This window comes from Benincasa hispida, chromosome 3 (assembly GCF_009727055.1).
Source record: "Benincasa hispida cultivar B227 chromosome 3, ASM972705v1, whole genome shotgun sequence".
Taxonomy (NCBI): Eukaryota; Viridiplantae; Streptophyta; class Magnoliopsida; order Cucurbitales; family Cucurbitaceae; genus Benincasa; species Benincasa hispida.
This window is the reverse complement of record NC_052351.1, coordinates 39,831,408-39,840,426: the sequence shown is the minus strand read 5'-3', so window position 1 is coordinate 39,840,426 and position 9,019 is coordinate 39,831,408.

The window sequence follows — 9,019 nt, the reverse complement described above, 5'->3', positions numbered from 1 at the left end:
AAAATAGTGAAATTTAATTAATTATAATTTTTTAACGATTTTAATTTATTAACATAAATTAACTCTAAAAACGAAAATGAGTATTTAGTAAAAAAAAAAAAAAAAAAAAATCGAAGTTAAAAATGTAAATCTTGAAATATAGGGATCAAATTGAAGTAAAACGCAAATGTCAAAAGTAAAATTGTAGCATTTTAAAATCTAGGGACTAAATTGAGACGAAACTCAAAACTCAAAACTAAATAGGTAACATTTTGAAATTTAGGAACCAGATAAAAATTAAATCCAAAATCTAGAAAAAAAAACATTTTAATCGGCCAAAACCACTTTTAATATTTTAAAAGTAATGTCAAACTTGTCCAAGGTCACAAGATTAAACAATGAAGTTTTCTTCATACTTTATGAAGTCAAAAAGTTGTCTTCACAAATATTGAAAGTTTTAATGTCAAATAATAAAATTTCATTCATCTTAATTAATTATGACATGTGAAAGCACAATTGAAAGATATTAATCCCATCCCACCTTAACCCTTTTTAAATCCAACAAAGGAATGATCAGCTTCAATTCTTTTGCCAAATGTTTTCCATTCATGGACCCTTTCTCAAACCATCTCTCCTTTATTTTATTATTGTTATTATTCTTTTAAAATGTTACTGCACTTCATGTTCTTCCCATCCCTCCTCTCTCCTTTTTTAAATAGTGTGGAGCAAAAAGAGATATAGCATTGTCTTTTCAGCTACATTGCATTTTGGTTTGTATGATCATATGTAACATCTAGGTCTAAGATTTGGGATTCGAATACCTCTAACATTTTCGTATATTTTCTACGACTTGGTTACGTCATCTTTACTAATTTAAGAGTAAAGACTATCCTCACAAATATTTTGTCCTCACTCACATGCTTCTTAGAAAAATTTCGAGGAGATTACTCAACATAGAATTTTTCAAAACTAAGCACAATTAAGTTTGAAGTTCCAAAAAATAAGTCAATGAAATGACAAGTGTACTATAGTAATTTTCAATTTTTTAAAGTTTTTTTTTTATCATAATTTCATATCTTCGGGATCTCTCTCATTCAGATATTATCTTAAATCTACGAAGCACAGACACGGATACGATTGGATACGACGATTCGTCAATTTCTAAAAAACTAAGATACAGATACGTTGAAGGATACGTAATTTTTTATACATTATTTTAATATATATTTCTAAAAAACGAGGATACTGATACATTAAAGGTACATTTTCTCTTGCATAAAAAAAATAGGTTGCCTAATTTTAGATTGAAAAAGATTAGATAAGTTGTTTGTATTTTTTCTTTAAAAAAAGGAAGCGTAAAAATAGATACATCAAATCGCTCGTCAGATATATATCTAAGAAGTATTTAGAAGTATCGGTATCTGATATGTGTATGATACGGATTCTTTGTCTCACATGAAGTATATGTGCTTCATAGTCTCAAATTATTTAGGTACTTTTCTAAATTCAGGCGTTACATGATAATTTCAAAATGTTAATTTCATAAACATTTGAAAATTTCTTAATTTCATAAAGTTTCAAACATGATATTCAACAAAAAGGAGATAATTCTTCTAATTTTTTTTTTCCATTTAAAGTGGGAGTATAGATTAGTTTCTTCCTTCAAACTTTTAAGATGATATAAAGTTCATAAATCAATACATTTCCCTATTAGTTAACCTTGTATTATTAATTAAGGTCCTTCATTATTTTTTTTTTTTAAACAAAAAGTTAGTTTCATAATTAAGAGGATCTTTTAAGTTCGACCCAGTACCCACCTTTTCTTATTTAATTTGCTTCTAATATTAGATTAAAGAAACTAGTAGGCTTTGTAGATTTATACATAAAAATAAGGGTTGTTTTTAAATATAAAAAAAATAAATCAAAATATTTATAAAATATAGTAAAATTTTAGAACTATCAATGACAACATATCTATCAGTGATATTGATAGACATACAAACAAAGTTTAATTCCTTAAATTTAAATCTAATAGTTTTCGGAGTGATAGAGTATATATGTTTTTAATACCATCTGGCCAGTTTAAATATTTTTTTAAAAAGCAATTTCATTAAAAAAAATTGTATCATACATTTTCTAAGAAAATGGTTTAAATAACAAGTTTTCCCACTATATTTAAAAGTAATTGTGTATACATTACCAATTATCTGTTTCCTTTACTACATATTAAGAATATATTTGGTTAATCATTTCATAGAACCTCTCTCTCTTGTACTGTTCTTCAAAAATAATTCTTTAATTAGTCTAATTTTTCAGTTAATCTAATTTCTTAAAGTGTTTTTTTGTTTATTAATATTTGAAAAAAAAACACTTTTAACATTACATTTACTTTAAGTTACTTATTTTTTTCAAATAAAATGTGTTTATAAGAAAGATGATTTGGCTTGAAATTCCCGCTTAAATTATTTCAAAACTCAATATTAAATATTGATATGTCGGGATAGAGATGGGAAAACCCTCAGTTAAAACAATCCTAACTATATCCCAGCAAAAATATCATTGTTGAAAATGGATAAAGAAAAATTGAATTGATCACTTTCACTTTTTGCCCTTGATTATGTAACAACGTTGCTGATAGAATAGCTAAATCTGCTAAATTAGAAGAGCTCAATGTTGTATGGCTCTCCTATTATCCTGATTGGATTGTCGATTTAGCCAAACAAGATTTAGGTCAAATAAGCCCCTGTGAGGTATTATTTTTTAAAAAAATGAAAAATAAAAAATTAACTCTCCATTACAAAATTCGCAATTTATTTAAAATTTATTTATATTCTTTATTTTTTTTCCTTACAATTTCTGCATTAGTTTACACATTCTAATATAAAATGTATGACCTTTCAATAAAATAAGTTAGATTAAATTATAGAAAAAATATTATTCCACTTTATAGCGGGTGTTTCAATAATATCAAGTTGTATTAACGCCTTTCACCTTTTAAAAATTCTAAAAAATTTCGAAAAATGTTTATCCTTCTTCATGAGGTTAAATTAAAGAATATTGTAATTTTTTAAAGTAATAACAAAAATATAGTATATATAAAAAAAATAAAATTAAATAGAGTTGAGAAAAATATTGACAAAAATAAGGTAGTGCTAATGTTAGGCAAAATAGTAGACCCCATCACCCTGTAGGTGCTAGATGGCTGCCATGTCAACATATGAATTTGGTCAATGGAAAACCAAATATGTGGACTCCGTCCACGATTTTGTATTACTTTTTTTGTATTTTACTTTTGCGATTTAGATTTTTTTTTTTAATTTAATACAATTTTCTTCTTTATTTGATTTAATGTCTCAAGCTAAAAGATAATTTCATTAGTTCTTTTATCTCAAAATAGAAATCAAATGAAACTAAAAATTTGAATTACAAGTTTGAATTAAAAGCTAATAGTTTGAATTACAAGCTAAAGTTATCCCTCAATTTTCCACATGGTGGTCATTTTCGTGTTCCTTTGGATTAGCTTTGCCTTGTTGTCGTTGTCGTCTACAATGAAACGTCTTCGATCAGTGTCAGCAACATTGAGTCGTCTTGTCTGCTGAATAATATTTTATATATTTACCAAGATTTATTCACACATTGAACTCAACTCTAGTAAATTTTGTTGTACTGAATACTAGTGTACATCTTGGACAAAATTATTATTTACGATGAAAAAAATTAATATATTTGATATACGTAAGATGATAAAACTCCTATCATGCAGTAATAGTAAGCGTCCTCTAGTGTGATAAATCGCTTCGTGATTGAATCGTACCAGGAAAAATTGTTATTTGATATAGTTGGTGAAGGATTTCATATCGAGAGTTCCATGAGTGTATTCGTATCGCTCCAATCTCACCGTGACCGAAATACATACAATATACATTCAACACATACAGTTATGCAAACAAAACTTAAATATCGGCATGCTACAAACAAAGAAAATTATAAGAGAAAGAGTTCCATACTAGTTGAAGACTATCTTCACACTCCAGAACTCCAACGCAGTGGAAACCCTATAAGAGATCTACCAACGCCCAACAGAAACGTCGACTGCAACAGCACGATCAACGCGAACACGAACGTTGCAACAGGGACGACACCACCACTCATGAGTTCCGGGTATTCTCGGAGTGAAAACCCAAAGGGTGGGCTTTGATAAATTTGGTAGAGGACGGAGGAAAAAACGAGTCGTGTAGGTGATAAATAAGTGGGGAGAAAACAACGCTATCATATAGCAGAAGTTCTTATCGCATAGAGGAGCTACACGATCGTGTAGGATTTGCTGAACGATCGTTTAGGAAAAGGTATATGATCGTTTAGCTAAATCGGCACACTATACGATCGTTTAAAGAAGCTACCTGATTGTCTAGGCGACATTATGCGATCGTTTAACGTGAGGTGGACGATCGTCTAGGCGGAAAAGCGACTATCGTATAGGCTCTCCAGCGATCGTTTACAAAACACCAACGCGCTTTCATGAAATCTTTTGGGCGATAGACGGACTATCGATTACACGATCCAAAATGAAAACTTTTTTTATTTTTAACTCATCGGTTACCATAACTGATGCTACCCACTACCCACATCTGAACATGGAAAAAGGATTAATTATCATATAATTAATCAATCAATTAATAAATAAATATAATCATATTATATCTATATCCTATAGTTTGATATCACATATCTACTATAGTATTTTCTCCTTTACTTGATATAAATCATATTTACATCTAATTTCCTCCAAAATAATGTATCTCATACATTTAGCCAATTATATCATGTATAATTAATCAATCCAATTATATCATATATAATCGAACTTCCTCTTGTCAATTTGAACATTTCAAATTAACCCAAATACTAGTTCTCGACTTTTATCCAAGCTACCTAGGGGACCTTATGGATATGTGGCTCGAAGCTCCAACGGTACGTGAATAGCTGACTAAACTCTTTAGCCACGAGATCCACCATCCGTTAACTGTCAAGCATTCCACTAAAGACCAACAATTGAACTCTTCTTACCACAGATATTTTTCTATGTCCATCGGATATAACCAATCATGAGTACAATGACCCTTCACAGATGCTCGTAAGTACAGCTGGCCAAATTACCGGTTTACCCCTGTAGTTACATCTCACTTCTTAAGTACCACTGATTTCTCTAATGAACAATACAACATAGTCCAACTATGTGTGAACATCTATCGAGCCAAGAGAAGGTGTGTGGCGGCACATTGTTCAAGCCCCGAATCAGCCCTTAAGGGAGCCATTTATCTACTTACCCCTACCTCGGGGAAAGAGTGAATTCCATCTTGTGTAGCTGAGTTCCCAGCTCTCAAATCAGATGAATCTCCAAAATGGTAGGTTTGAATCGGTGACCTAGCCACTCGCACCCATACAAATCAAAGGACCGCCCTCAATGGCAGAAGTTCCCAACTCATTCGAGATTGAGGTCATGTTACCTATGGTCATCCTAGTGAAGTGAAGTCTCTGTCATGAACGGCGTTATATAACGAGATGTTAACACTTCGTGGTCAGGTCTTATACAAACTCTTTGTATAGGACACCCTCGCTTGCATGTCCCCAACACGAATGATCAGAATCAGACCATCTGTGACAAGTCACAACACTTGTGACCATTCTACAAAGCGGACCGCATCTGTAGCGTTATCAGGATATGGTTTCCCTCCTATATCCATTTACTATAGACCATTTTGGTTATCACTCAAGACATGATCCACTTGTATATCACCACATACATGCTTGAATCACATACAGATAACTAGGGATTTTATGTTTATTAGTTTGTGGTAAAGAAAATAAAATAATTAACCGAGCAAAATACAAGATGTGATGTAAATATCATATATTAACAACATAAGTGTCCGTACATACTATTTACAAACTACAGGACACGAGATTTTAGGGCATCAACCCCAACAGTTGATCCATTTGTTAATTTTCTCTGCACAACAATCATGACGTGCACACCAGTATAATATATATATTTTGCATGAATTCAGCGTCAATCTTGGTCGTGCTTACCTCTCAAATTAATTTAGTATAGTGGCGATAGTGTATGGCACAACGATGGTACTATTTGTTGCAAACTAAACTATCTCAATACAAAATCTGGTTGATTCCACTCTACTATATGGAAGCATATAAAAGGGCTGCAATAAGCCAAATGTCTTAACCATCACGACAATAATCAGGTAGCAATGACCAAATATGCGTATATGACGTCCAATTAATTAAAAAAAAAAAGAATAATTAGACACCCAAAAAGTATGTAATATTCATTTGTTACCTGATTGTGCATCGGTTGGTCAAATATTTGTCGGTATACTAGCAGCATATTTGCTGGCTATTCAGAAGCAGCTAATATACACCACTCCAGCTAACTAAGAAAATACAATTAATTTATTTTATTACATAAAAAGACAATGGAATAAATATATAAATACAATAATACTTGAACACTGAGTAGACGATGATTTGGGGCCTGTAACTAGACTTGTGGTGCTACATGTTAAATCTTTCATAGGCCCACAATTATAATAGTATCAGTGGCCCCGCTATTTCTAAAGCTTGTGCATTACTAGCCTGACATAGTTCTCTATAAATTTGTGTAAGACAAGTACCATCCCACAAGTGCATACTGGCATGCTCAAACTTAGCCAATAGTGGAAAAAGCATAAGGTGTACCTCGACTTGTCAGTGAACAAAAATCCTCCAATACGTTGCATAAATGTATGTTTGTGCATATCTCTGTACGTTGATGTCGTTGGCATCAGGAGGCAATTCTGTAAATTGGGATGCTAACCACGGGCTTGAGCCTTTCAAATCATCTAGTCGAACGCTCAAAAGATCATCACAAATAGTTTTCCAATCATATTCTGCACTTCTATCGTTTCCTGATTAAATCTTCAGGACGCATCAACATATTTACTCAAATGTTTACAACTGTTATAGTTGACAAAAAAAAAAATTAATATAACTTAATATATTAATACTAACAACCCAATCCAACATCAGTCGAAAAGATAATCCAAACTCTATTTTATGACCAATTCAAAAATTTTGTTTTTTTAAACCAAAATAATAAACTTACAACCCAAGTCCAAACTCAAATATAGGAACGGTCCAAATCTTTTCTTTTTTCTAAAAAAAAAAAAAAAAAAACAACTATAGTCCAATCCTACATAATTCAAATCATAGACAAAACAATAATAAACTACAAATCATAAACACTTTTGTAGGTGGAATAGCCTGTCTCTTATACACATCTAGATGTGTATAAGAGACAGGTCCAATCCTACATAATTCAAATCATAGACAAAACAATAATAAACTACAAATCATAAACACTTTTGGACTCCTCATATCAGTTCAGATCTTTAGTCCAACTTATAATATTAAACTACAAAAAAAAAATCAAATCATAGACAAAACAAACTTTACACACTAGATCTCTCAAATTTTTTACCAAAATAGTTTAAAACTCTAGTTTTTCATGCATACATCTAAATAAAATACTAGATCTATGGATATTCAAGGCACAATCTCATATATTAAAGAGAAAAAAAAAAAAGAAAGAAAAGTTACCTACGGTCGGTGGCAACAGGGAGAACGATACACGACGAAGTGCATGGTGGACGGTGAATGGCGGACGGCAGGCTAGGAGAGAGAGGCAGAAAGACAAAAAAAAATTGGAGATGAGGAAGAAAGTGACGAGAAAGTCATGGGGTAGGATTTTGGGACCACTAACTCGTGTACCCGGTATACAAGTTAGAGAGTCGTGGATCCGTCCACAATTACTTGGTCAACGTTGCATGTCATTCATGTGGCAGTTTGGGTGGCAGATGCTGACTTGATCATGTGATGCAGAAGGAAGTCATGGACCCCGTTCACGATTTAGCTGCTTATTCAGTAATGTGTATCGAGTTACACGATTCCACTACCTTATTTTTGTCGATTCTTTCCGTCCAACTCTATTATTATCATTAATTATTAAAATAATATTATTTTAAAAAATTTCTTACTCATCACTTCTTACTTCGATTTCATTTCCTTTATTCTTCTACCTTATCTGCTTCAACCATGGCCTTTTTTTTCCAGTTTCCTTCTTTTTTCCCTTCTCTCCCCTATTCTTTAAACCCTCTAATTTCACTCCCAAATCCTTTGTCCCTATTTCCTTCCTGGAATGTACTTAGGTATTGAACAATAGAAGGAAAAAAAAGGTGAAAAAATGCAAAAGGTTTGTTCATAACCATAGATTGAAGCAAACATGAAAGAGAAGGTAGAGGAAACGGGGAAGTAATAAGCAAGATGTTCACAAACTTTTTCGGTCCGCATATACATACCATCTAGAATATTTAAGTGTTAATGAATCTTTTTAAAGTTTGGTGATCTTATTGAAAGAAAAATTTATATGAATGATAAGAAAAATGAACTTACAAACAATAACGAAATTGATAAGGATAGAAAATGAAAATTGTTCCTTCCATGCCAATTTCATTCAATACCTAAAATCGCGATTCCTCATCAAATTTCAAAATCAATCTTCAAAAAGGAAAATGACATTTTTACCCCCTCTTTTTTCTTTTTTGCTTTACAATATTTGGGGTAGAGGAAGCCAACATATAACCTCGAAATTAATAATACATATTTGATTTAAGGTCACGTTTACCAAACAATAACGAAATTTTATGTAATCGTAATGGAATTCAATTGATGAATAAATTGTAATGAGTCTAAAATCACAAATGTAATTGAATTGTTTTTTATCGCACTTACTTAGAATTATGAATTTTTGTCACATTTACTATTACTGTTACTCTTACTTTTGAAGGTCAAACAGTAAAGGTAACAATAAAGGTGTCAAAGTTCATCGATACGGCGTAATTTCCAGACGCAATTGGATTAAGCACGCTCCGCTCGTCAATTAGTTTACATTTTTATTACAGATTTGAAAGTGGGCACATGTACAGTA